Source organism: Vicugna pacos, chromosome 6 (assembly GCF_048564905.1).
Source record: "Vicugna pacos chromosome 6, VicPac4, whole genome shotgun sequence".
NCBI classification, from domain to species: Eukaryota; Metazoa; Chordata; class Mammalia; order Artiodactyla; family Camelidae; genus Vicugna; species Vicugna pacos.
The window spans coordinates 6,181,199-6,208,765 of record NC_132992.1 but is presented as its reverse complement, the minus strand read 5'-3'; the positions used below and the strand labels follow the sequence as shown (position 1 = coordinate 6,208,765).

General features: G+C 46.5%; 1 long non-coding RNA gene across 1 annotated transcript in view; it reads left to right on the top strand.

Annotated features, from left to right (window-relative positions):
- Positions 1 to 4,540: 4,540 nt before the first annotated feature.
- LOC140696774 (uncharacterized) overlaps positions 4,541 to 27,567 on the top strand; it is a 35,631-nt gene continuing 12,604 nt past the window's right edge. The window contains exon 1 of the long non-coding RNA XR_012073268.1: positions 4,541 to 4,760. This is a non-coding gene — a long non-coding RNA (uncharacterized lncRNA). The remainder of the gene's footprint in view (positions 4,761 to 27,567) is intronic.

The following is a 27,567-nucleotide window of genomic DNA, read 5'->3' as shown; positions in this document are numbered from 1 at the left end:
TGTATTGGCCCCATTTGATAGATAAAGAAACTGAGGCACAAGCTCTTTATCTGCCGAAGGATGGAATGGCATTCCAACCCAGCTTCCTCTGACTCCAGGGCAAGCGCCCTTTCCAAGTCAGGAAGCATAAGATTTTTCTCATCATTGAAAAACGGAGACAAAGGAACCCCATCCTCCACCACTGCATCACCCCAGCCCAAAGGCCTTCAGTAGATCCAAACTCTAGGCTGACATACAAACATTTCACATGAACCCAGCTCTCCTGTTATACAGCGAGAGAATGAACTGGGCCAGACACAAAGAGACCACCAGTGTGGCCATATTCCTCCAAGCAACTGGAAGCCTACCCAATCTGGGCCAGTCAGGTCAGCACCCAAGCCCAGGGAGGCTGCAGAAAAGAATATGTGTGGTCAGTCTACCTCCTCGCTGAGCCCTGACACTGCCCTCTGCCGGCAGAGTCTCAGTTTCCTCATCTGTAGAGTGGACCTGCTCCTGCTGCCTGTAGAGCACCATGACTATGAGGGACACAGCTGTCCCTTAGTCATAATCATGATTTCCTAGTCAGTGGACACCCTTGCTAAGCCCCCTCCCCACTGCACACACCTTATGAATCTGAAAGGACATTTTTAAAATACAATTTCACATCCAGGCTCTTACCTGAACACGTACGTTGGTCTACGTTGAGTTTCTGTTGCTTGCCACCAAATGTGTCCTGGGGAATGTAGCTTGTGTAGTGCTTAGCACAAAGCCTTGCCTTGCACATGGCAGGTCTGCAAACGTTGTCAGTGTTCGTGGTTGCTAACATTGCCTGTGTCTGCGTCCCCAGGGTCAGTGCATTGCCTTGCACAGGGTAGGTAGTTGTAGAGATTGACAAAACTGACCAGCAGAGGTAGCCCAGAAGGTCCCCTGCAGCTCTGATGCCCCACAGTGTAACACTGGTACAGCCCTGTTCACGTCCTGGTATTAGATGTAGCTCTCAACCAGAGGCAGCTAGTGTTGGTGGAGTACGTGCTCAGTTTCTGGAATCATTCCAAGAATCAACACGTTTCTCAGGGTGAAGGAAGTTTGATCCAGACAGGGAGAACCACGAAAGACTTTCTGGGAAAGTTCACATATTCATTTAACAAATACTTACTGAACACTTGCTGTGTAGCTAGGAGGCTGGGGGCACTGGGAGGAGCATGGAATGGAGTCAGGGGATCTGTCTTCATGATCCTGGCTGTGGGGTCCATGAATGACTCATATCCTGCTCTGCCACTTAAGAGTCTTTGTGCCTTGGTTTCCCCGCTTAGGAGAGAAGGCTAGACACGCTCACCGAGGACGGAGGTATTCACACAGTTGTGTGCAGCAGCCAGGATTCAGCCCTGCTCTCTGCCCGCAGAGGCTGCAGCTGAAGAGAAACTGGACCATTGGCAGGGCCAGGCCAGGAGGGGCGTAGCTGGAGAGACCCCAGGCTGTAACCAGGGACCCCACCATGGTGGGACGAAGGAACCTCCCCACCAGGGAGCTGACCGGCCCTGAGGAGGAGTCAGAGTGTCCAGGTTGAACAGTGTTGCATGAACACACAGGATGTGCACACGCCAACTGGGGTGGTGGAGATGTTGGAGAGGAGAAAGGTTGCCAGTCTAGGTTTTGCCACTCGCCCGCGTGGAGTGCTTGTCGTGGCAGGGGCCGGGCTGAGGAGGCCTCAGGCAGACCTCCCTGGGCGCCCTCCCTCGCCAGCCCGGAGCTCTTAGTCCGGGATCCAGATGGGAATCTCAGGATACCTCAGTCAGCTGGGGGTGGAAGATCGGTCTGCACAGCCTGAGAGGAAAATGGCTCTATGCTTGTGAACCCACATGGGTGACGGATCAGCCAGGGAATCTGGGGCCTTTTCCAGAACCATAATAGGTGATTTTGCTCCAAAGCCTGACAGTGGGAGTATTGGTTGAAATCTACCCAGGGCAAGAGTTTTCTATTAGAACAGCATTCCAGAGCTACTGCTGGCCTTCCGCTGGGGAGCTCTGTTTCCAATCTCAAAGATGTCAAACAGTCTTAAAGGCACAGGAGCAGGGTTTCACCCTGAGCAAGGCAGGCCTGAGGGCATGTGGCTGCTGGTGTTCCCACAGCAGATGCTCAAGGCAGCTCCATGGCAGCCCCCACCCCATCCTGACCCCCAGACTCTGGTCCCCCATTCTGCTTCCCAGCTCCAGCGTGGGCTAGAGGAACATCCGGTCTTGGAAGTGGGGATGCCCGTAGTGACCCACGCTTTTATGGGGTGTGTCCACACCCTCAGGCATGCCTGTGCTCCCTTACTGGGCACACTGTCCAGAATCCAGGTCCCCCATGGCCTGCACCCCTGCCAGCCGGACAACCTCTGCATGCCACCCCCCCGCCCTGGCAGGCAGCACTTAGCAATCAAAAATGACACTAACAATAGCACACATTGTGCAGCTCTGTACACCTCACCCTTCACCGCACCTGCCCTGTCTCTGGGGAGCTTCACACAGCCCTTAGAAGATTTCAGATTTCCCATCACCCTTCTTGAGAGGTGAGGAAGCTGAGGGCTGGTGGGGTAAACGGGAGTGTCTGTGGTCACTGCGGGGAGAGTGGCAGGAATCCTGGGCCTCTCCATCTCAGCCCAGGGTTCTTTCTAACGGGTGGCATCTTGGGGTGAGGTTGGGAGCAGGGGAGGCACCCGGCAGTGGAGCCTGCAGGTCGGGGTAGGGGCATCTGGTCTCTGGTGGCCCATCAGCTCTGAGTCCTTGTGAAATCATTCTTTGAGGTTAGAAACATACAAGTTTCGATCATCCGAGCAGCCTATTTGTATAAATACACCACAAGGTCTTTATCCAGTCACCTGCTGATGGACATTTAGATTGTTTCTATGTCTTGGTTATCATAAATAGTGCTGCTGTGAACATTGGGGTGCAGGTGTCTTTTCGAATTAGAGTTCCCTCTGCATATATGCTCAGAGGTGGAATTGCCGGATCATATAGTAAGTCTATTTATAGTTCTTTGAGGAATCTCCATTCTGTTGTCCACAGTGGCTGCACCAAACTGCATTCCCACCAGCAGTGTAGGAGGGTTCCCTTTTCTCCACACCCTCTCCAGCATTTATCGTCTGTGGGCTTTTGAATGATGGCCATTCTGATTGGTGTGAGGTGACACCTCATTGTAGTTTTGATTTGCATTTCTCTGATAATAAGCAATATTGGACATTTTTTTCATGTGCCTATTGGCCATTTGTATGCATTCATTAGAGAAATGTTTGTTTAGGTCTTCTGACCATTTTTGGATTGGGTTGTTTGTTTTTTTGTTATTCAGTTGTATTGATCTGCGCAGCCTATTTGATTTTAATTTTCTCTCTCCTGCAGAGCCACCCCCTCCCCCCCATTTAACCAACTCTGTGGCCAGTTATGATCTGGGAGTGAGGAGCCTGCCCTCAGGATTCTCAGGAGTGTTGGTGGGCAAGGCTAGCCTTTGAAATCCCCTTATGATGTGATCATGGCCATTTAGCGGCTTATTGAATAATGTTCCCCGTGGGAAGGGCCCCTCAGACTTTCAGCTGTGACGTGCATCTACTTCCCTGATGTCAGGTCACAACAAGGAAAGGAGCTAACCTCACTGAGGGGGCCCACAGGGCACGGTCCCAGGGAAAGCCACCTCTGGGAAACAGCTATTTGCCCAGATCAGGGATGCGAGAACTCTGGGGTGGCCCTGCCAGGTGCCGGCCAGGATGACCTCTGGGGGCCCCTCCAATTCTGCAGCCCTAGAACAGCCCAGGACTATCCTGAACCTTTGCAGTGAACGGTCCTTTCAGCCATTGCCGGGCAAAGGATGCCCAGAGCAGGCTGCCGAGGCTGGCCAGGCAGCCCCCCAGGGGTCGCAGAAGCCTCAGGAGCAGGGGCCCAGGTGCGATGCAGTCACTGCCATCTGTGGCACTTCACTCGGAGGGATCGCATGCAGGTAAAGAAGGCTCTCCTGCGGCCTGGCTGAGGACACTGGCCTCGATGTTGAGTCTGAGGTGTCACAAAAGACCTGACACGTGAGTGCCATGGAAGGCTCAGAGGACCCTCAAACCGAGGACATTATCACTCCTCTCCGAAATTGAGGAGTCTCCCCGGCAGTTGCCAGATTCTGAGGCCGACTGTGGTGTGGAGATGCAAAACACACGGCCACTCAGGGCTTCCTGCCTCTAGTAACATCTGCTTCCCTCCACCCCGCTGCTTCCCGGGTCCCAGAGTCCCCACCAAGGGGCTCCTGGAGCAACTCTCTCCAGCTGGACACGGAGCTGGCCGTGACTCCAGCCTTCCAGACCCCCTGCGAGGAAATAAATGTCTCTGAGAACCTAAGAAAGACCCTCTCCCAAGCAAAGCCCTAACGTCTGTCCTGTGAACGCCAGCCCTCCCCTGCTAACCCGCCCCCGCTCTGTGGAACTGCCTGCTCCAGCCCCGGCTTCCTCGTGGGAGGGTGAGGGGAGCACAGGTGGGCCTTCCTTCCGGGGCGTTTTGCTGCCGGGGTCAGCTGCCGTGCAAACTGCTTCCTGGGTCACCGCTGACCATCAGCTGCTGCCCGCAGCCCCGCAGGGAACAGGGGCAGGTGGGGCGGCAGCTGGGCAAACAAGACACAAACAGCGCGAAAGGATGTGATCCGTCGGATGCTGGGAGAGTGGAGGCGGCCGTGACTCGTGTGGTGGGAGCAAAAGAGGCTTGGAGGGCATCGTGGCACCGCGGTCTGCGTGGGGAGCTGCCCGATCAGGCGGCTGACGGCGAGTCCAGGTGAGGCCTGGAGCGGGGCTGACCCTGACGTGCGGCGACCCGCGTGCAGCCTGGCCTTGACCCGCTCCTGAGAGGGGATTCCAGCGAAGGTGGAGGGCGAGTCAGGGTCCCTGGGGGTGCTGTCGGAGGATGGGCTCTTGCCTCTCGCAGGGAGGAATTCAAAAGCAAGACATAGTGGAGTGAAAGCAAGTTTATTTAAAGATACACTGTATGGACAGTGTGCAGTCTGTTTCCCTCAGAAGGGAAAATGGCCTAGGAGATACACACTCCATAGAAAGAATGTGGGCCATCTCAAAAGGCGAGAGGGGGAGAGGCCGAGAGGTGTGGGCTGTTTAAAGCGAAAGTAGATACACACTCCATAGACAGAGTGCGAGCTGTCTCGGAAGGTGAGAGAAAGAGAGAGAGAGGGGAGAAGGGGAGGGAGAGAGAGATACAAGGTGCAGAGTTGTTAGGTTTTGTGGGCTCGGTAATTTCATATGCTAACGAGTAGGAGGATTATTCCAGCTACTTTGGGGAAGGGGAGAGGATTTCCAGGAAACACACCTCCCCTCCTACTTTTTGACCTTTTATGGTCAGCCTAGGAGCTGGCATGGCGCCCGTGGATGCGCCGTGAGGCTCAAGGCCCGCTGGAGGTTGAACCTTCCGCCATCTTGGCTCTCACCGGTAGTCCTGTCCTCGGTGGCTGTGTTAGTCCTTCGCTGGTTGTGCCCTGCCCCCTTCCCTCCTGGCTCAGGGGCAAGTAACTCCTGAGCCAGCTTAAGCAAAGTAGAGATCTGCAGGGAGACCAGGAGATGGTTACAGAATCAACAGGAGATCCGGAGAAACTGGGCTTAAATGGATGGGAACCAGGAGAGGCAGGGCGGCAGCGGGGAGGTCAAGGGCATGTCACAGAAACTTCCAGCCTCCCATCGCTGGAAGTCATCTCTCAACTGTCCTGCTTCTTGGCATCTTTCCTCCAAGGGTCTAAGTCCCACATGAAGAAGTTTGGGTCCCGTCTCTGCATTCCGGCTGCCAGCGGGCACAGGGCAGGATCCTTTGGCTCCTAGTGTCTGGGGAAGGGAGGCCCGGGAGGCCTCACGGGTCAGACCTCAGACATTCTCTGAGGGTCTTTTTCTTGGCTGGAGAGCTGCTTCCTGTGGGGGATGGGCAGCAATTCTTCCAAATCTTTTCTCTCCACCCCTAAGCCATAGAAAAGTTGGAAAACACCCTGGGGGACCAGAGGGAAGAGGTTAATTTCCTAGTTTCTGCCTTTTCCAATGTGACTCATTCATTTATTTGTATGGCTTTTTGAGAACATGTCTTGTGATCTGTAGGTATGGAGATCCCACTAGGTACCATAAGGAACAGGCTAGGGGAATCCTAAACAGGACATAGTGAGGACATCTCTCTAAGAGAATTTTAATGATAATTTAAGTATCTACTGTGTGTCAGGCACTCAGTAAAGTACAGTCTTTTAATGTAGCAAGGAGAAAATTTTATTTTAAAAGCTTGGTATACACTATTTGTAATAACCTCAAACTGGAAACTACCCAAATGTCCACCAAGATTAGGAGAAATTAATTAAATTGGAGGATATTCATATATTGGAATAGCACACAACACTGTCTCATGGTGTGGTTGCCCCCTGTGGGTCCCTGAGTTTCTTTCAGGAAATCTGCAAGGTCAAACTATTTTCATAATAATTCTAACACATTCTTTGCCTTTTCCTCTTTATTAACATTTGCGCTAATGGTGCAAAAGCAATGGGGGGGCTAAACTACAGGGGCTTAACACAAATCAAGGTGGTGACACTCACCTGGACTAATTAGTCCTGATGGCCATCAATGTCACACATTTTCTCAGCAAAAATTCAGCCATTTCACTTAAGACTATATCTTAAACAGTAAAAATTATTAATTTTATGAAATCTGTAATATCCTTTGTGACAAAATAGGAAACACGCATAAAACGCCTCTACTGCGTAGCAAGGTACAATGGATGTCTGGGGAAAAGGCATTTGTGTGATTGGGTTGCAAGCTGAACTCATGACTTCTTGTACACGATTCTTGGTGCCCGTGAACAAGAGACTCGGACAAGGACTAGGATTACTGGGCTGAGTGGTATATGTGTTTCAATTTCATGAGGAGACGTCAAACTGTTTTCCAGAGTACTTATACTAAATGGCAAGAATGTATACAAGATCTTTTCACATACACTTTCTCTCCACCACTTGGTATTGTACAAGTCTTACATGTTTTGCACCCCCCAAAACAGGTTATAAAATAGTATCTAAACATCTCTATTCATGTTTTCCGAATCATTAACGAGGTTGTTGTATTAGTTGGCTATACATTTTTGCCCACCACTGCTAATTTTGAATCAGCCGAGTTGGCCAGGATCACAGAAAACATGAGCCTGCGTGGTACCAGCCAGAGATGGGAGAGGTGGCTTACTATTACCATATTTAGTGTAAGATGCCTTCAATCGTGAGATATATCATCAATTTAATATAGATTTTCAAAAAAAGTCGCATCAAATTATATAATTTTTAAAATGAATAATGGTGTATTTATTTATCTGTACAATTATCTACTATTTTCTACTTCAGTGTAACCATTTATAATCGACTCTAAGTTTTCTCTGCATTTGTGGGGGGAGGGTCTAAGGATTCTTCCCAGCTGAGGCAAATACTGCCAAAGAAAGGTGGAGGTTAAGGAGCCTGCGCCTGTGAACGTGACCTCCTGAGTGTACTTGGTAAAGACAGTGTATATGTCAGGTTTTGAGTGCATTTCCTGTTTGGTTAAACTCACGGACTCATTTTCTGTGTAATTGAACTACATATCACTGGAGATCTGAAAGCCAGCCAGACACTTTTGACGAATGGATGTGTCGTGTCTAGTGATAATCTTCCACAAAGCACGAACGAGCCCCAGTAGCTTCTCACAAGCTCTCACTTGCGTGATCTCCTTGGAGAGGTTGGCTAAGTTTGCCCAGACCTGTAATGACAACCATGTCACCACTCACTCCTCTGTCCACTGCTGGCACATTTCGGTTGACGTCAGTTGAAAGACAAGCCACTCTCAGAACCGTTCACAAGTAAAAGAGTGTGCATCTTATTTTTATTTGAATTACTTATTAGTTAAAATTGAAATATATGCCTATGTGTGTATGTATGTATATAAATACGCACGTGCTTATGTACGTATGTGTGTAGCCAACCATTATTGAGCATCTATTGGTCAATAAATTCCATGGCAGGGACTCTCCATTCATAACGTGAGCTATATAATTTTGTGATGTAGGTAATAGTATCCTCATTCTAAACAAAACTGAGCAAGATAACTAGACCACTACTCATACGTGGCAGAACCAAGATCCAAATCCAGCTCTACCTGGTTCAAAGCCCATAGCCTCTTACCACGCCATAAAGGGCACAAATGTCAAAGATGGTGAGACCTCTTTTTAGGTATCGAACTCCGTAGTCTGCTGCTGGATAAGATCTCAGACGAATTGCTGCCCATTCTTGCCTGTTATGCCTCTAAGGGTGGATGCCTCCATTTAGGAAGAGGTTACTGGCAGGGACAATGGAGAGATTTACTAGAGAGCTAAGCTATGTTAAAAATAACAACAAGGTATTTACTCCTAATCCTATTAAGCTCCCTTGAGCTGTGTGCAAGCTGAGAAGGGGAGGGCATGTTCACTGGCCACCGTACAGGTGGGGCTAAGGTTGCTGTTATAATCTCCAGCATTTTCCCACCTCAAGCAGGGCTCGGTGTCACTTTTTCTAGTGTTGATTGGTGCAAAACCCTGACTTTTCTTCTTATGATGAGCAATCATAAAGCTGATGTGCTAGCTGGCAACAAAGAGGCTCAAGTTCGGTCCTGGAAATGCTCTTCTTTTCATCAGTGGTGTCCTAGTCCAGAGGGAGAGCAAGCTCTAGATGGGGCTGACACGTGGTATCAGGACTCAGGGGTTTGTGTTTTCTCCAGGCTCCAAACTACGCATCGGTCTGGTTTGGAGCCTGAAGAGATCTGGGGTGGAGGTGGGAGGGGCTCTTCCCCACCATTTGACAGGATGACCCTAATTTACCTTGAGTAAGTAAAAGTTTGTTTGGGTTTTTTCAGATCTTCTCAAAGGAGTGTGTTCCTTTATTTCCCTCAAATGTATGGCTTTATCTGGCCATTCACAAACTTTTCAACACCAAAAACCCATTTTATAATTCCCCGTTACCTCAGGCCTCTTCTTTTGAAGGACTTTGTCCACCAAGCTACACACTGGGTTTTTAAATTCTCTGTGAGTTAAATATGACCAGCAAAAAAAGAGAATTTCAGCCAAAAATGAAAGAAATTGAGACTTTACTTAGGTAAAGCATGATTTTTCTTAGGCCTTTTCTTGAAATGTGGAAGATAACTCCATGGTCCCAGTCACTACCCTTTTAGATAAATCCTCAGGACTCCTGTGAGCTGGATTTGAAACCACTGGTCTGATTTAGTCAACACAGTTCACTTCGTGGTTGACCTGGGGGAGGAATCACTCTCTCCCACTGCTCCTACCTTTGGGTCAAGCCAAACCACATATCAATGAGATTCCATATTTCTTTAGTTCAGAGATGCCCCAACATTTAAAAAATTGAAATATAGTTTACATACAGTGAAATTCACACTTTTACTGTGTAATTCTGAGTTTTGACAAATGCATACATTCATATAACCACCACCACAGTCAAGTTACAGAACAATTACATTACCCCCAGACCTCCCCGTGTGCCACTATACAGTCATCCTTTCTACTTCTAGCCCCTGGAAACCACTGATCTATTCTTTGTCCCTTAAAGTCTCCCTTTTACGGAGTGTCACGTAAAGGAAATCATACAGATTGTAGATTTTTGTGTGTAGCTTCTTCTGCTTAGTAAAATGCATCTGAGATTTATCCGTATTATTGTGTGTATCTGTAGTTGTTTTTCCTTTTTTATTGCTGAGTAGTATTTCATTGTACGGCTATACTACAGCTTGTTCATTCAGCAGTTGATGGACATTTGGGTGGTTCCACATTTTGAATAAAATCACTGTAAATACTTGTATACAGATTTCTGTAGGAAAATAAGTTTCCATTTCACTTGGATAAATACGATTGCTGGGTCATATGCTAAGTGCTTATTTAACTTTGCAAGTTAACTTTTTGTTTTCTAAAGTGATTATACCATTTTGCATTCCCACCAGGAATATATGACAGTTGTAGTTGCTCCCCAGCCTCACCAGGACTTGATACTGTCAATTTAAAAAAAAATTTAGCTATTCTAATATGTGTACAGTGGTTCTTATTTGAATTTCCTTAAGAACTAATCCTATTGTGCATATTTATTTTGTCATCAATAGATGTTCCCTGGTGAGCTGCCTATTCAAATATTTTGCCCATTTTGAAAAATTGGATTGTTTGCTTTCTTACTGAATTTTGAGAGTCCATTATGTATTCTGAACATAGTAAGTCCTTTATCAGTTACGTGTCTTACAATAATGTTCTCCTAGACTGTGGCTTGTCTTTTCATTTTCGTAGCAGTGTTTTTTGCAGAGCAGAAGTTTTTTATTTTGATGAAGCCTGATTTAACCATTTTTTTTAATAGAGTGTGTTTTTTTTGGTGTTGTATGTAAGAAGTTTTTGTCTAATCCAATGTCACAAAGATTTTCCTCTTGTTTTAGGAATTTTATAGTTTTAGGTTTTACATTTATGTCTCTGGTGCATTTTGAGTTAATTTTTCTATAAGGTATGGAAAATATGGATCAAGGATCAGGGTTCTTTATATATATATATATATATATGAATATCCAATTGTTTCAACATGATTTGTTGAAAAAAATTGTGTTTTCTCCATTGAATTGCTTATGTACCTTGGTCAAAACTCAACTGACTATGTATGTGTGGGTTTGTTTCTGGGCTTCCCCCCTTGTACCAGTCACCAATACCACTTGGTCTTGATTACGCTCCTTCCATAGTACGTATTGAAGTAAGATGGTATGAACCCTCCAGCTTCATTTTTCTTTGTCAGAGGTGTTTTGACTCTTCTAGGTCCTTTGCCTTTCCGTATAAATCTTAGCATCAGCTTGTTGACTTCTACAAAAGTGTGCCGAGATTTTGATTTGGATTATGTTGAACCTATCAATCAACTTGGGGGAAATTGATATCTTAACAGTGTCTAGTCCTCCAATTTGCATACTCACTGGTTTAGGTATTCTTTGATTTCTTTTCCTAGTTTTATTAGTGTGTTTTAGTTTTCAGCATGCAGGTCCTATAGATATTTAGTAAAAACTTATACCTAAGTATTTCATGGGTTTTTTTTTTTTTTGCTTTTTTGCTATAAATGGTAATGCTTTTTAAACTTACATTTTCAGTTGCTCATTGCTAACATGTAGAAATACAGTTGGCTTTTGCATACATGTTGTGTTCTCCAACCTGGTTAAACTTACTGGTTCTAATAGCATGCCTTAAGATTCCTTGGGATTTTCTATGTAGATTTTCACATCACCTGCAAATTGAGACAGTTTTGTATTTGCTTTTGCAATCTATGTGTTTTATTTTTTCTTCTTACTCTATTATATTGGCTAGGATCTCTAGCACAATGTTGTATCAACCTTTATACAATAGACACTTTGATTTGAGAAAAGGCTTTGTTATCACCACAAGATGATGGTAGAATTACTATATTCTCCTAAGGAATCTTGCTTCTAAGGAAACAGCTGTTAACATTCAGCTCATTAATAACAAAACTTAACATGTATAGATCAATTGTTGCATCTAAGATCCAGTACTCTGCAGTTTATTTATATTATTTCATTTGATCTTTACATCAGTCTTTTGAGATAGATATTATAAACCCCATTTTTGTTTTTTTCCCTTAACAGAAGCCCTGGGGATTGAACCCAGGACCTCAAGCATGCCAAGCCCAGGCTCTACCACTGAGCTATACCTCCCACTCCTTCTTAACCCCATTTTTGAAATGAAGAAAGTGAGGCTCGAAGAATTTAAGAAACTTGCCTTAGATAACATAGTTTATTCCTTTCAGATGGTGAATTCACATCTATTACTTCCCATCTCCAAAGCCCGTGTTCCTCCCACTGTACTAGACTGCTTATGGTCCAAATCATTTTCAGCAGATTTCAGTCCTGTCTTCACATGAGAGGCCTTTGAGGAACTGTTAAAAAATTACGACTACCTGAGTCCTTCCCACCCCACCCCAAAACCAAGTAAATATGAGTCTCTGGGGCTGGAGCCTGGACCTGGGTACTTTTTAGAGAACTCCCAGTCGATCCTGAACTGAAGTCAGGGCTGAGAACACTGGCCCTGCAACTCCCGAAGACAGGGGTCCTCCTCCCCTTACCGCATAGTGACCCGAGGTGCCTGGTCCTCGGGTCTGGAAGCAGCGGGTAACGAATGCGTAGCAGGAGGCAACTGCTACGTCTGCTTTGGGCCTGGGAGGCTCAGGGCTATAAAAGGCAAAGCTTTCTCCTTCATTTATTAAATGCTAGTAAATCCAAGGAGTGTGTCATGGTATTTTAACATCAACTTATCACACATGTTTGTGCTGGCTTACAGTTGAAATCTTGATGAAAAACAGGTGGGACTCCTCAAAGCTGCTGTTGAGGACTTAATGGCTTACAAAAAGATGCTAATGAAAAAGTCTGATGAGAGGAATGTTGCCATTTCAGAGGATATGGGGGGCAGGGGTGGGGTACTCTTATTTCTCCGAGGGATTTGGCCTGCTGGGGCATCTTTCAAAGCAGAAAGCCAGATTCCTTGCATCTCTGTGGGAGGCAATAGTATTGCTGAAATGTGCTCCGTGGAGTAGCCATAGTTACTAAGAAATGAAACTTTCTCTCCAACATGGCAGATTGAGTCTACGGTTGAGTTATTGGCAGGACAAAATCATTGCATTTTTGGGCCAGTTACTGCTAAAGCTTTAGGGTGCCTGTAGAACTTCTCCCACCCCAGGTATGATCTCCAGGCTGGGTAACATTACCCTGTTGGAAAAGTTTCTATAACTTGGACCGCATTGTTGTTGTTACTATCTTAACTTTACTTTTTCCCACAATAAGGATAAAATTGTGGAAAGCTTAGAAAATGCAGAACAGTAGGCAACTTAAGGCTGAGGAAAGGTGTTGCTAGAACTTTCTGTGCTAGACCTTTCACACAGAATGCCTCGCAGAGTCCTCACAAGCACTCTTAGGAGCAGCAATATTCCTGTTCTCAGATGCGAATCCTGAGGCTCAAGTGATTGGCTCAGAGCCCCCACCGCGAGGCAGGCGGCCTGGCCCCACAGCTCCTCCTCCCACACTCCTCACAGCCATAGGACATTTGGGAATCTTTTCTTTCAGCATCTCTTGTTTTGAAGCAAGAATTTATATTTCGACATGATGTTTGGGTTCCATAATTTTTTTTTTTTTAAGTAGAGGTACTGGGCATTGAACCCAGGACCTCATGCATGCAAAGCACGTGCTCTACCACTGAGCTATTCCCCAGCCCAGGTTCCATACTTTAGAACACATGAAAAATCCAATTTGGCTTTGACTTCTTTTCCCCCTTGTAACTTTATGATAGAAATGGTTTTTAGCCTGTGAGCATTCATTTGGAGCATGGACACTACTCAAACGCCAGGCTTTGAGGGGAGTGCCTCCCAGATGAAGAGTTTGTCTTGGCAAACTTGGCTGTTGATGGACCTTGGTTCACAGAGCACAGCACTCTCAAGGAGCGGAGCTGGGTGCCGCGGGACTGAATGAATGACGGGGCGGCAGATCCGAAAGGAAGTAAAGCCCTGGTTTTTCCCACCACTTAGGCTGATTACAGGTCAACTCTTTTTTAGCCAGCCACTGTCCTGGTTACCCGGAAGAGGGGAAAGTTTTGAAATATAAGGATGTTTTTAAGGGACAGGATGACGTGGGAAATAGAAAAGCATGGTCTCTCCACAGTTACAGGTAAACCCAGGAAGAGGGTGTGAGGCTCTGTGCCGGCTTCTCGGAAGGAGCGCCTTGCAGAACCCCCACCCTGGCTCTGCAGGCCGGGCGGGAGGGCAGGCGGGCGAAGGCTGTGGGAAGCGGAGCAGACAAACCAGACAGACTGAAACAGGTCCCAGGGAGACAAGGGCAGGTGGCGGAGAAGAGAGGCAGGTCTGGATTTCTGGCCAAAAAGGCAAAAGTGAAGACCATGTTTGCCTTAGAACCCTATGCAGTTACGAAAATACCCAGTCCAAGATGGTAGAAGCTGGCAAATCTCTCCTATAACCTCTGTTTCAGGTTAAGGGGATCAAAACCCACTTCTGTATTTTTCTGGCTAAGGTCTCGCCTTGGCTTTATTTTTTGCACAATAGCTTCATTGACCGATGCTAGAGTCTGTGGGTGGCTGGGTGGCTGGGTGGCTGGGTGGCTGGGCGGGGGCCACAAACATGGACGTTCCCACGACAGAGTAAACATTTCTCTGTGCAAGTCAGGCTCCCTCTGCGTCCTCTCAGCTTAGGAGTCTGGCTAATTAACTACCGGGGCCGCCGGTGAGTGATTACCCCCAACCCTCCACCAAAGGTCCTGGGTTTCCTCCCTTTTGGTTTTTGACCCTGTGCTTTTTGGCTGAAGTATAAAGGAAGGGAAAATCTGAAATGTTCTCTCCAACGCTCAAAGCTCTGCTTCCTACAGGGGAGAATTGAAAACAAACTACTCTTGGACACTTTGCAGAAGTGACAGCAATATCTCTGCTTAGAAACCCGCAGGTGAAGGGTGGAGGGGGAGAGAGAGAACCTGTTTCTTATTAGAATTCTTGGCAAAGCATTGTGAGGCGCATCTGGAAAAGAAGGGAGAAGGACCGTCCTGAGGTTTGGGCATAAGCCCCTTTCTCCCATCCACATCGCTTGTCTGCTGGCTTTTTACTCTCGAGTTCATCTGGGACCAGGTTTCCCAATCCCTCTGTGCCCCCTCATGTGTCTGTACGTAATCTGAGTATATTGCATTGAAAGTGGAGAATCCAAATAAGGAAAACCCATTCCACTCACGTTTGTTCTAAATGTCATTTGAAGTTCCCCCACAACCTCACTTTCACAGATGCACTGAATTTCAAAGGCAAGTGTCAGTAATAAGGATCCCTTATATTTATTCACTTAGGGTGATAGCTTAGCCATTACTTTCATTTGAGCATCACAGCACTTGCTTGAGGTAGCAGATCTCCATTTTACAGACGGCAAAAAAACAAAACAAACCAACAAAAAACAAAACCAAGCCAAAACCCCTGAGGCCCAGAGAGGGTTGGTGACTCATACAAAGTTTCATAGCCAGTGAAAGCCAGAGCTGAGATTAGGAGTCCCAACCAACAACAGCGTATTATGGATCCAACCACACATTTAGCCCTGCTTGGAGCCACCTGTCCCCAAACCTCACCCTGAATTTTCAGGTCTAAATGCCACTTCCTCCAGGAAGCCCTCCCTGATCCAACCTCACCCTCAAGCTAAGGTAGGTCTCTCTGTTAGCACCCTATGTATTTTTTTCTTTATGGCACTTACCACAAATTTTAATCTTAGTATTGTGTGATTATTTGCTTAATAGTTTCCTCACCAGTGAGACTGTAAGCCCCCTGTGGACAGGAACTGTGTCCAGTCTTATTCATCACTGTAGATGACCAAGACACCATTCAGCACAGTACCTAGGACATGATGAGTTCACACACATGAAGTTTGTGAAATAAATGAACAAATGAGTGAAAAATTCCCCCATACCACAGTGGTGATGGCTGAACCCAGACTAGCTACCTAACTTTTTTGGGGAGCTAGCTAGTGAGGGATTTCCCAGGGAAATTTCGGGAGATTCTCATTGATGCTGTGTGAAACCTTTTGGCTAAATATTGAGAAAGGTCCGAAAAGGTTAGAAGCTGGAAAGCTGTGAATCACGCAGGATTTCTGCTAGTCACCAGCCTAGGGAGGATAAGGGACAAATGGACAGGGAGCCTACAGAAGTTAGCCCACGCCCCAGGGGTTATATCCGGCTCCCCGCCCTCACTGTGTGCTCTGGGGAACCATCCTCATTTCCTGGGTGGGTACCTAAGGGCGTGATTCATTTCGAGTAATGGGCTTGGTCTTCCTGGCTTTGCCTGCTCGTCCCTGTGGCCTGGGAGAGCTCCAGCGCTTAGCTGGTCAGTGTCAAAGGGAGGTTGGGACACACATCAACACATCATTCAGTGCACCTGGGGACACTGAGGCTAGAGTACCGGAAGGACAGGTCTGGCGGTGGCAGAGCTGGAACCAGAATCTGGGATGCCCGACTCTGTCTGATACCCTCTCCACCACCATGCAGTCCATCAGAGGTGTGCTCCGCCCCTGGCATGTGCTCAGTGCTGGCCATCCCAGATTCCCACAGAGAAGCCGAAGTCTTGATCATTAAATACATAAAGATTAAACACACAAAAGAAGTATAATCTATGGTCCTACCTTCCAGGAACTTGCAGTTTCATTGGAGAGTGAAATTAAATTCTTGAAATGGTGACCAATGGGAACCTGTAAGTCTAGGTCATTACATGTTCCATTGTATAGAACAGAGTGTAAATGCTGAGAATTCTTGGAGGAAACTCAACAACTGTGCACAACCCTACAACTCTGCCTTGAGTGCAACCACGACACCGTGAAAGATTTCCATACGTCAGGAGGTCCTCAAGGGTGCAGTGCAGTGGCCAACAGCAGTCTTGGAAGTTAGATATCCAGGCTCTGCCGCATTCTTGATCTGTGACCAGGTCATTGGCCTCCCTCAGTCTTGATCTCCAATTCTGTAAAATGGGCTAAGAAAATAATAAAGATCCTCCCCTCATACAGTTGTTGTGAGAATTACATACTATGACGGTTGTAAGGCTTAAGTTAATACATGATAAATGGTATACATTATTATGAATAAAAACAAAGCGATGTGGAGCTAGAATGGGTTACCGTGGGGAGACAGTAAGTCTCCGGTCACCAAAGGCATTCAAACCCTGGCTCAGAATTATAGTAGGGGGTCGATTATAGAACTGGGTGACATTTAGGGTCCTTCTTAGACTGGTCCCAAGACTGATTTTCAGGGCTTTGCTGGTCCTTGAGATGGATGAGGTGTTGGCCTTGTGGGAAGAGGGAAGGATGGCTTTCTAGAAGATGGGAACAGCATGAGGTGAGGCTCGGAGGTGGCAGAGTCCTGGAGGATTGTTCTGATTTCTGTCCTACTCGGGTTTTTGGAGCATCTTGTGGAGGGGTTCTCTGTCTACAGCTTCCAAGGTGTGCCCAGGGTTCTCTGTAGCTCTGAGGTCTTCCACTCTCGTGTGTCTGAGTTTCAGGAACTCGTGAGGGGAGGAGAGTTTGTGATACAATTTCTACGTTAATACCAACAGCCTTTAACCACGATGATTCAATCCTGCTCGTCAAGGCAGTTTTCCAGCTGGCCTCACTCACTTCCTTATCACCTGCTTATGAGTTCCACTGAAACAATCTTCCTTTCTAGGTTGTCACCTGTGCTTCTGACCTTCCAAACTGAGGTCATTTACCGCCTTGTCAGGCTTTGGCTCCAGCCTCCACATGGGGCGGTCTTACTGGAGATGGGCCTGGTGCGGGGAAGGCATCTCACCGGGAACAGCTTGCTCTGACATGCTCAGGACTTACCACTTTTTCTAGTAGACATCCTGTCCCAGCTGACATCATACACCTGAATGAAAGTCCACCTTGAATACTGGGCTCCATTTTCCCCCCTTTTTCCAAATGAAAAACTAAACAGAAAAATTGGGGGCTGGGGGCAACTTGAATATGGAAACTTTTAGGAATATCGATGGGAAAGTCAAATACTACTAATGATATTTATTATTTACAACAAACTTAAAAACCACATAGAATATAAAATCACAGAGAAAGATGGCTTCTTTCCTCTCTTGGATGTCTTGAAATGGTTTTGTTCAGACTTCTCACAGTCACCATCACTGTCTCTCACTGGAGTTAATTCCTGAGTCCTCTCCCACAGTCTTCCAGAATCTGTCATCTTTAATCCCCACATTGTTTGGAGTCCAGTGCTTTGTGAATTTGTGTTTCTCATTGTCACTGGAAATCTCTACCAAGCCACAAGTACCCACTGGAATAACCAATTGTGAGACAAACTCTAAGCTTCTTTGATGAGTATATATGTGATTTCTGTAACGTGACTAGTTTTAGTATCATTTTGATCAGTGACCTTTGGAAGGTTGTTTGCAAGGATAGCCAGTGCCCACATTTGTGAAGATCTGGCCCCAGAAATAATGAGTACATTTCTATTAGTTTCTTTGCTTCTTTTTTTTTAAACAAATTCTGTCAAGTGATCTCCTTACCAATCAAAAAATAGCATTGCCTGAATTCCTTTGAGAATTTTGTATATTCTCCAAACAGTGTTCTCATACAATGATTAAGAGAACACCCTGTAATTAAGAGCTTGTCTAAGGCCACACCCTCTTTCCTAAAGCATAGTTTTAGGGACGTGATATGTTAACAGGGCTTTCAGGAAACGTGGTACCCTCTGTTTATTTAAGTCCTAGTTTCCTTCCAAGAGGAGGATTGATGCTGGAACTGCCTGGGTGCTATTAAGGTCTTCCAGAGGGCAGCTTCCATCAGGGGGCCTGACTTCTCTCCTGATACATATCCTGTCACTGCTGAGTTCAGGCTCAAGCCCATTCAATGACTGAAGAATGTGTTTATATTTAATAAAGGCAGAGGAGACAAACCTGGGCCAGCTAATTCCTCTTTCTGAAATAGTATTGGACTACGCAGAACTGCATAAAATTAAATTTCTGAAGCTCCAGGCACAGAGATGTCTCTGTCTTGGTGTGCCGTAGTTGTAAGATTCTGACACCTGTTCTGACATGTGGGTTGTTCCCTACACGAAGCAGTTCTCCAATACCAGCTGGCTGTCAACTCAATTCTGACACTGTCGACCTGGAGATTGCATCAGATCTGACATGATAAGGCCTCAGTCCTCCAAGACTGCGCCCACCACCCCTACTTCATACACCAGTTGCTAGTCTAGGTTGTCACCTGTGCTTCTGGCTGACAGGCTACACATTGGGAATGCCAATGACATCATCCTTTGGTTCTGTTAATTTGCTAGAGCGACTTGCAGAATGCAGAGAAACACTTTACTTACTAGCTTACCAGTTTACTATAAGAGGATGTAATTCAGGAACAGCCAGGTGCAAGAGAAGCGCAGGGCAGGGCATCTGGGGAGGGGCTCACAGTTGCTATGCCCTCTCCAAGTGCTCCAAACTCCCAGCACAGCTGTGTGTTCACCAACCTGGAAGCTCTCTGACCTCCATCCTTTTGAGTTTGAATGGAGACTTCATCTCATAGGCACGAATGATTGCATTATTGGCCTTCGGTGATTGAACTCAATTTCCAGCTGCTCTCCTGTCCCCAGAGGTTGGCAGTAAGGCTGAAAGTTCTAACTCTAGTCGCATGGTTGATTTCTCTGGTGATCAATCCCTACCATTAGGTGACCTAATTACTTCCCAAAAGTCACCTCATTCATATAACAAAAGACACCTTTATTGCTCTCATCATAGGAAATTCCAAGGGTTTTAGGAGAGCTGTGCCAGGTAGAGGGATGACAATCAAATATTTATTGTAAGTCACAAGTTACTTATGAAATTTTGATGTAATGCTAGAAAGAAACACACTTTTAATTGGACGTTTATTGGTAGAATAACAACTACAATATCCAGTTATTAAGTCCTTCCTTCTATTGAGTACTTATTATGTGGCAAGCATTATGTGAAGAACTTTGAATGCAATATCTCATTCATTTTCTTTTTCTAGCTTCTTGTCATAAAATTTTAATTCATTTATTTTCCATCTTGTTTTCCCAGTAAGGCATTTTAAAACTATAAATTTGCCTCTAGGTACTGCTTAATCTGCATCCCACAGTTTTTGTTATGCAGTTCTTTGATAGGTGTTCAAGTCTAAATATTTTGTAATTTTTATTAAGATTTTTCTCTTTAATCCACAATATATTTAAGGGTATGTTCATTTCTAATTTAACAGTATGATAGTTAGAAAATATGATTTTTATACCATAAGCTATTTAACATATGCTGAGACTTCCTTTGCTAAAATGATTAACATTTTATAGCCTGATGCAGGCTTCTATACATCTATACTGGATCCGGTTTACTAAAATAAGTCTTCATAGCTTATATATCTTTTCTCCTTTTTTACTTGCTCGATCTACCAAATCCTGATAAAGTTATATTAAAAATATTCTACTGAAAATATGAATTAATCAACCTCTGTTTATAATTTAGTCAGGTTACATGCATACAGATTCATAATCATTACATATTCTTGCTGGGATGTTCTTTTTATGATTATGTAGCGTTTATTCCTAATAACACGTTGTTCTTAAATTTTATTTGGTCCGATATAAATATTGTTAGGCATATGTATTAGTTTCCCAGGGCAGCCTTAGCAAATTACCACAATGGGGTGGCTCAGAACACAAAACTGTATTCTCTTGCATTTCTGGAGGCTAAATGTCAGTAACAAGATGTTTGCTCCCTCCAAATCATCCAGGAGAGGGTCCTTCCTGGCCTCTTCCAGCTTCAGGTAGCCCATGGCACTCTTTGGCTTGCGGCAGCGTAACTCCAATCTGGGTCTCCACTGCCACGTGGCCATCTTCCTCTGTGTCTGTGTGTCTCTGTTCTTCTAAGGACATCAGTCATACTGGATTCAGGGCTCATGCTACTCCAGTATGACCTCATCTTAACTAATTACATCTGCAGTGACTTTATTTCCAAATAGGATCCCATTCTGAGAAGCTGGGGGTTAGAACTTCAACGTATCATTTTGGGGGGACATGATTCAACCCATCACCATATGTTTGTTTTTGGTTTGCATTGTATGGGTATATCTTTTTCTAATTTTTTTATTTTCAGTCTATTTGTGGTTTTGCTTTAGATGTACCTCTTATAAGCTTTATTTGTTTTACCTAATCTGATAGTCTATCTTTTAATAGGTATTCTGTTTATATTTATTATAACTAATATATTTTAACTTACTTCTGCCATGTTTTGTTTCTATTTACCACCCCTTTGCTTCATTGTTATTCTCCTGTCCAGCTAGCCTAGACTCCCCCCGAAAGCAGAGTCTGAGAGAAGGGCTTGTTGGTGGCTTATTTTAGGAAATTATTCAAGGAATAGGAATGGAGGAGGAGACTGGGAAGAATGAAACAGGGATGAAGAGAAAGCTGATCCATCCCACTAGGGACCCTCGGTGGAGGTATATAGAATGCATCTCACCCTGGTCTATAGAGATGTTAATATTGTTTCTAAAATGGGGCTGTATCATTTTAATTTTCTCTTTCTATATCATATATCATTGTTACGAAGCAGAGGGTATTCCTTACAGTATGAACTTACATCACTGTCTTGGTTGTCTGTCATTTAACTTTCCTATGAGGCACTTTATCACCTCCATTTTAGAAAGGATGAAATTGAGGCTCAGAGAGGTGAAGTAACTTGCCTGAAGTCACACAGCTAGAAATTGATGGAGCTAGAACTCAAACTCTGGTCCATTTGATTCCACAGCCATTCCTCTTCACCATAAGCTCTACTGTGTTGAGTGTGCGTTGAAGCTAGCCCATGTTTACTTGAGTTTCAGTGTCACCTCTTATCTCAACCTTATCAGTCCTCAAATGGGGTGCAATTCTTCCCTGAAGAAGGACAACCATGAGACCAAGCTACTGAACATTAAGCTACTAGATGGTATCTCTGTAGATTTGACCCCGTCTCTGTCCAAACGGAAGTATTCTAGAGAGACCCTGAAAATTACAGAAGCCAAGAGATTTCATAACCTTTATTCAAGGACGTGTTTTTGTCTTTGTCTTTTGGGTTTGTTTGTTTGTTTTGGGCCCACAGCTCTGTCTATCTACTCCTCACAGGCTGCGGAATACTAAGTCAATGAGGCAATTATTGACTAAGTCAGGGACTACTGTGATTGAGAAATTAACCATGTCTGTTTCCTTCTGCAGGCTCACTGGAAAAGAATGTGAGGTATTTTCCCCTCTTCCTCTCCAGAGGCCCATATGTTTTGGAGGGCTGGGCTTCTCTTGCCCCAGGGAAAATTTAGGGGCCATTTTTAGATTTTTCTAAGGGTCTGGAGACTTAACACTAATTGTCAGAGATGGAAGAGGCCCAGGGCCGAGAGGTCATTAAGGGCTGGCAGGACCCTTGAGTGCTGGTCCTCCATCAAGAGCTCTGGAAGTGGCAGTGCCTTTGGGGAGTGCCTATGAGTGGGGAAGAGATGTCTGGGGACTAAACACTTGCCCTGTAGCCTTAGATTTGGAGAGGATGCTGTGGACAGCAGCAGTAGCCTCTACCTGGTCTACCAGCACTAGACAGTGGGCAGTTCAGCAGTGACCATCACAAACCTGGTCTCTTTCCCCAAGTTTCTGGAACCCTGCATGGAAGGAGAGTGAGGGGCCCTGCAAAGTGGCTGGGATTGAATCATCTGAGATCCTGGTAGGTGGGGGTCTAAGTATGATTTAATTTGATTTAGCAAATGCGTGAAATGTGTCATGGAACACATTCCTAAGTGTCGTGGAATAACTTATATCAGTTATGCTAATAATGACCAAACCCTGAAGGGAATTTTTGTAACATATTTGGTAAAATAGGTCTTACTTTTTTTTTTTTTAATCTGTTGGAAATGTTGGATCAATAACTACCAGGATAAAAGTCTTCCAAGCCCTTCTTCTGGTAAAAATATCCTCTATCCTGGTAATTTAAATTCCAAATTACCTCCAGATGATGCTTTAAAAATACCCTGTGATTAAATCCACACCAAATGGAGTTTCTGTGGGAACTTTTGCTGACTCAGAGGACGACCTGTGAGTTTTTGGAAGGCCTGGGATCTGGGGCTGGAAATGAGACTTGGGGCCGAGGCACCCATGCATGACTCAGTCTTGGGGCCCCAGGTCCTGGATGCTTGCCTAGAGCTCAACGTTTGACTGAAAGGCCTTAGGAGGAGCGCGCTGGGAATCTCTCTGGAATCTCACGACCCTTTCTCACCTACCCTTATTAGACCAGAGAAGCAGAACTGCAGGGTTGGGGCCACTGGACAGCAGGCTGGGCCTGGGGGTTGGGAGGGGGTCTGTGTATTTGTCTCTGCGTGGGTGAGTGCATGTCCTTGGCAGGTTGAGGGAGTCAGGAATGCACATGATTCTACTACTGGTTTCCTAAGAGAATGTGTTTCACAGCACGGGTGGCCCAACTTCTTAGACCAGAAGGGGGTTTGGCAGACCACCTGTAGCCCAGCCCACGTCAATGTGGCCTGTGTTTCGGGCAAGGAACAGGGTCTCCTGTTTGGCTGAGAGCGGTGGGGAAAGAAAGAGCAGGGCGCAGGTTGTGTAGCCGGCCAGCACCCTCGGTAAGGGGATGGGGAAGCCGAGGCACGGCGGGGAATCCAGCGTTGACTCCAAAGCTCTCAAAAACAACCGGTCATTTCCAGCGGAAGGGCGGGGCCTCTCGATTCCCGGCCCCGCCCCTGCACGGTGTTGGCCCCGCCCCACATGGTGTGCGCACGCGCCGACGCCAGGTCCCCGCCCCAGACCTTTCTCTTTTCCGGTCCCGCTTGGGCAAGATGCTGCCTCCAACGCTGAGGAATGCGGGAAGGGGCACTTTATTTTCGAGCTCTGCTTTGGTAAGGCACTCCGCTGGGCACGTCTCACTCGAGATCTCATTGAATGTGCTTGCTAACTGTAACCTGGGTTGTGTTATCCATGTTTTACGTGAGGAAACTGAGGCCCAGAGAGGGGAAGTGAGTTGCTCAAGAGAGCAGGCCAGTGAGTGTTAGAGCTGAGGCAGAGCCCGCGTGTGCCGGAGGCAGGCTTGCCCGCCAGGCCTCTTCCTCCGCATTGCCCGCTCTGCACTCGGAAGTGCACACATACACGCGCCTCTCAGGGGCTCCTTTATGGAAGACCATAGCCCAGACAGTAGGGGCTTCCACTTTATGGTGGTCTCTGTTTATCAAACACACACACAAAACAAAACCGTGGGCCTAGTGAAAGCCATTCTTTTTCACTCCTCTCCTTTCTCTGGGGATGTAAGAGTCTCTCATTAGCATGGTGTTAAGAGTATGAGTTTTCCAAACAGCCTGGAATTTCAGTCTCTATTTATTAGCTCTGTGACCCTGGATGAGTCACTCCTCGTCTGTAAACCTCAGTGCCCTCATCTGTAAACCTCAGTGCCCTCATCTGAAAAGTGAGATAATAGTCTTTGTCTGTTGTGTGATTACACGAGGCCACGCCTATGGATGAAGAAGGTTGGATGCTCAATAATCAGTAGTTGGAAGCTGTAATTATGCACAATAATGGTGGTGGGAGTAACAAAAGCAACCAAAGCATCTGGATGATCAGAAAAAACAAGGTGAACTTGGTCCATTGTAGCAACAGAGGATGTGACATCTGTGTTGTTGCTGAGAGCCCGGAGGGGTGCCAGAGCCGGGGGAAAGAGGAGGTGAGCAGCCTGCTGATTGGTCTGGGAGAGGGAGGAGACAGACGTCAGGGACCCTTAACTTTGAGGCAGAAAGTTCTGTGACTGATGTGGATGGATGTCTCTGACCTCCACCTGCTCTGTTCTCAGAGTTTTATTGGAGCACACGAAGTGTGGGGCATTGACAAAGATAGGACAAGCGGACCCAAAGTAGGGGTTGGAAGCCAATACAGGGAGGGAAAACAAAGGAAGGGGGGCAGCCTGGCACCGGGTGTCAGAGTGTGTCTGCTCTTTGTCTCCATCACCTGTCATCCAGGAATTCTGCATGTCAGCAGTGCAGTGGAGTATGACCAGAGTGAAGACGCTGCTATAGGCCAGCCGTGGCTTCTGTCCACACCAGTGTGTCTCAAGGGGGAAGCATTTTTAATGGTTTCATTGTCTTGATTAACAGGAAAAGATTCATAAACATCATTTACAAAAGTATATTAAAGCAATGCAGAAAAAGTATGAAAGTTAAACAGTGAGGTGGATTTTTCAGGATATATATACTATATACAGACATACATACTGAATTTTTATGATGGAAGTTTTCAAACATACACAAAAGTGGCATGAATACCACGGTATAAACCCCACGTCCTCATGATCTGCCTTCAACAACTTGGTAATACGTCCATGAGAGTTCGAATGAAAGCATTGTGGCTTTTAACATTTTTCCAATATGCTAATGAGCTCTGGTGACTCCATAATGCAAATGGGTTAAATCTCCTGTTTTCCAAGCACCCGAAATTACCCGAATTATTACCCCATCTCATTCCCCAACTGCCTGGAGTGCCCATCTGAATGAAATCAGAAAGAGACCAGTTCATTCACTTGCCCCGAATCGTACAGGAAACTTGACTAGTCCCTGAGCCATAGGCAGTGCTCCATGAGAGTTGAGAACATAATCATTATGGCAGAAAAAGAGCGGACCTGTTTAATGAGCACTTTCTGTGTTCCCGCCACTCTACCTGTATTATTAGCTCACTGAATCCTCACACCAGGCCTATAACGTAGCCCATCTTCATCCCTGTTTTACAAATGAGGAAATTCAACACAGAAGTCAAGCCACTTGCCCAACTTCGCACATTTATTTAGAGGCACAGCAAGGCTTTTGACCCAAGCTTCCTGACTCCAGAGCCTGTCTTCTTAACCAGACAAACTAAGGCTGACAGGGCACAGTGATTCCTGCTGGGAAAGATGCGGATGAACGGGAGACTCGCTCACTTGGAATCCTGCTATGGGCCCACGCACTGGGCTAAATGTTGCCCTTTCCCGGTACCGTCCTAACGACCCCTGTGCCGTGGGGCCTGTGGGCCTCAGGTGGGCGAGGACACCAGCATTCTTTCTGAATGAGCAGCTGTCCTGGTTTCCTCAGTGCGAGGCTTTGGGTGGGAGTCTGTGTTTTGAAAAAAATCAATACCCGATGTGCAAAAAACATTCACAGAAAAAAAAAAGTCCAGGAAAATACCCACCAAGTGTTAGCAAGTGCTGGTCCTCACCCGCAGTGGAATAGGGTCGGGGGGTTACAGGGATTTTTCTTTTCTTTGGGTTCCTCTTAATTTGCTAAATATTCTATGATGCATGTGAATTATTTGTGTTACAGAGAGTTCAGGAAGGCAGGAGGGAAAAAATCAGGGAAAAATGATACTCTCAAGTGGCCTTCAGCACCCTGGGGCTGGGATGGGGACAAGGGTGACAGCTGGAGAGGTTAGGAGCGGCAGGCAGTAGGAGATGGGTGCCCCGGGGACCCTGGGCACCGTCTCAGGTCAGCGCCCGCCTAGATTTAAAGGTCACAGTGCGTGGGGCTCCCACCTGGTCCTCACAGGACCTGGGGGCACTCAGAGGCCACAGCAAGTCAGCTTGTGTAAAAATACACTCTGCCACCCAGCTCTGGTTTCTGGAGGTGCCCTGGGCGACGGGAAGCAGCCACATTCTGACACCTCGGGGCCCAGGCTCATTTGGCAGAGCATCCAGGGCCTGGGCTGTTTGTTCTCAAAGGCTGCTGTGCCTTTGGGATTAAAAATAACCCTCCCTTTGGCTTGGCTGCCGCTCCCTGCCCTGGGGGCAGAGATGGCTGTTTTCTTCCTGGGCGACACTTTTACCCACCATGTTCCCCTGCCCAGCTAGGCACCCTCCATCATGAGCCCTGATGAAAAAGGGAGGAAAGCAAGGACTTTGCAGTGTCCACGAGTCAGAAAAGCTACAAAGCCTCACTGGGATGGCCATGCTGATGCCATTAAAATAGCAACAAAGTGCTCTTGAGAGAAAGCGACTGGCCTTTTGTGAACGATGTATTTATCAGCTCTTAAGCACCATCCAAGTGTGAGTTCTGCTGCAGCATGAGGTAGGATCTGAGGGCACCACAAGGCCCAACTTGTTCCCAAATATCTATACCAGTTAAAAATTTCCACCATCAGCATTATTCCTTTCAGACAAAAAAGTTGTGCTCCCAAACAAAGTGTGTGTGTTAAAATGCCTGTGGGGGTTGGTGCCGATGATTAAAAGTAAGATTTTCTTAGGTTGGTAACGATCGTTTCAACTTAGAAATCTTATAGGTACAGGGGCTCGCTTCCTTTCTGATCCTCAGGCTGGGGTCTCAGGGTCTGCAGGTGGTATAATCAGTCCCCTTTCCAGAAGAGAAGAGCGTGGGAAAGATGAAGGCAGGTGAGGAGGTGCAACTGGGATTAGAACCCATTGCTCCTGCGGTGTCTACAGTCAAGGAGCCCATTATCTGCTTAGCTCCGCCGGACCCTGAGGAGAGTGACTGTGTGGGGAGAACCCAGCTCTGGAGATCCACAGGAGGGGCGGGGAAAGAGGGGCTGAGAGGCAGAGCCACCCCACACACTTTCATAGTTTGACCTGTGGCTGTCCCGTTTGACAGACTTTAGAAGAAAGGGCCAAATACATCCTATAAATGGGATGACAAAAGGGATTCACCTGGAGTTCCAGCTGCATTTGTTTGCTGCTGTCTGGAGCGCGGTGTTGAGAAACACAGCAGGATAGATGATTGATGTCTGCCGTTGGTGCCAGAGCAGAGCACAATGAGATGTGTGTTTCCAGTGTTTGCTGTCCCTGCCCCATACCTCGCCCCCTGAAAACCCGACAATGAGGATAATGATGGGAGGGGAGGGGTCCTGCAGGGTGGGGGCCGGGGGAGGTACAGACCACAGCACCAGACACTTCTTGCCTTGGTATCCAGACAGCTGCTGACAGCCTGATGCTGCTCGCAGATGCTGCAGAACCTGATACAGCCAACTCCGACTCTCCCACCTGGAAAACGGAGTCCCAGCGCTCATCGGATACC